Here is a 2,126-nt window from a genome sequence, read left to right on the forward strand (position 1 = left end):
GAGCACAAGCTACTATACCCAAACAAATTTTCAATAGAACTAACAGATGCTTCAAGGTACACTTCAAGAGCTATACATGGTAAATTCCCTCACTGCATTGAAATGTACTACAAAATTAATTTTCAAATACCTAATTATATACTGCAGCAAACAGTTAACTTATAGTGAAAGCACATAAGCACCAACTAGATTGCATTGTAACATCCACTTAGTCTCTACCGAGTGTTGTATAGTCAGACAAGAAAATCAAGAACTAAATCATAGTTTAGCGTTGAATTAAACTCTGGTGAACTCACAAACAGAAGATGTTTTGTTGTAGTGCTCTTTCTCATGTTAGCAAAATCTTGCGTAAAGGATTGAGTCAATTGGGCGAGCAGTAGCTTGGCGATACCAGATCAGGTTTCCAGGTTAGTATTCCAGCTTTGTTTGCAATTGTATAATATTACCAGAGGAGAAGATTTACATTTGAGCTGGCTTGAGTTTTTTCTGCAATGGCTGGAAAAGCTACAATTTCATCCTCTAATTCTGCAATCATTGCTATGATTGCTGATGAGGATACTGTGACAGGCCTTTTTGCTTGCTGGAGTTGGAAATGTAGATCTGCGTAGGAGACTAATTACCTCATTGTAGATTCAAAGACCACAGTAAAAGCTATTGAAGATGCCTTTAAGGAATTTACGACAAAGGATGATGTTGCTATTGTGCTAATCAGTCAGTATGTCGCAAACATGATTCGTTTTCTTGTTGATAGCTACAATAAACCAGTGCCAGCAATTCTAGAGATCCTTTCAAAAGATCATCCATATGACCCTGCACATGATTCAATTTTATCACGAGTGAGGTATTTGTTCTCCAGTGATTCATCAAGAGTCGGCTAGGCGTTGAGCTCTTTTCAATTGGTGAATTTGGTGTTTGAGGGACATATTCTTTCTAGTTTTACACCTATTACATTGGTAATAATGAGATTCCCAATTTACATGAACTGGATTACATTAATAGTTGGCCAGATGATTGTGCTTTTCATGTTGTAATCTATCCAAAATTATGTTGGGAATAACATTTTGGTTTGGAATGAGGATAATCTTTATGCAAGTAATTTTATTTCGGATTATGTACGGATTATGTACGGATTTTGTTCAACTCCTTGGATGAACGTATGATATTTTTGTTTACAGTCTACATCTTTACAGAGTCTAGTGATACATGCAGTTAAATGTTGTGCATGGCATCACTTTATAGTTTGTCTGATGGTTAAATATTCATGAGTACCTCAGCTGTGAATGTTTCTGATTACAAATAATTCTTCTCAATGTTTTTTATCCAATCAAGCAGCAACATTTTCAACTTCAAAACACGAAGGTAATAGTAGCATATTTATAGTTGGCAAAATTCAAGCTAATGCTTGTTTCATAAGAACAAATAAAGTATTTAAAAAGTATGAAGCTAGAGAAAGTATGTTTGTTTGACAGAAACCTTAAAATAACACTACAATGCTAATCTCAAAGCCAAAGTAAAAGAATGCAAATCTGGTAACTGCAGGAAGAAGTGTGCTATTGATAAAGATAGCACACCAATGAATTTTGATGATCAGAAGCATTGAAATCAACTTCAATTTTTTTAAATATGGTAGAGAAACCAGGGAAACTGAAGGAAACTCTTTTTCCCCATTTAGAACCAGACAATATGCTACAATTTTCAAAGCATTATTCCTTGGGAAGTTTAAGCATTGAATTCCTTGACTACTGTTGGAGCATATGGTATTCTATCGGGAAAGGTGATGCTGGAATTGTCAAAGAAGATTGCTTGAGCATATATGATGTAATGAAAAATAAATGGATCATTCCTAAAGTTCAAGGGGATGTCCCATTAGCACGTTGAAATCATGCAGCCATTCAGTTGACACTTAAACAAAAACATTATTTATTTCATTGCCATTCTCCAAGAAGAGAGAATAAGTTGTCTAATTAAGCTCATAATATAATAAAGTGCTCCAAGCTTATGATAACTAGATATGATTTGGGAAGTTATCATAGAATTTTCGACAAGAAACTAATCTATGGAAGACGGAATTGCAACAACTAGAATCCTATGACATAAAAATGGAACTGTAACATAGAAATGGGGTT

The 2,126-nt window shown here is 34.6% G+C and overlaps 1 pseudogene; it reads left to right on the plus strand.

The window, feature by feature from the left end:
* Positions 1 to 350: 350 nt before the first annotated feature.
* Positions 351 to 1,117, plus strand: LOC149222711 (V-type proton ATPase subunit F pseudogene; annotated as a pseudogene).
* Positions 1,118 to 2,126: the final 1,009 nt, after the last annotated feature.

Source organism: Pinus tabuliformis, chromosome Q, assembly GCF_031772625.1.
Source record: "Pinus tabuliformis cultivar Carrire ecotype Pingquan chromosome Q, CPIR1, whole genome shotgun sequence".
Lineage (NCBI taxonomy): Eukaryota > Viridiplantae > Streptophyta > Pinopsida > Pinales > Pinaceae > Pinus > Pinus tabuliformis.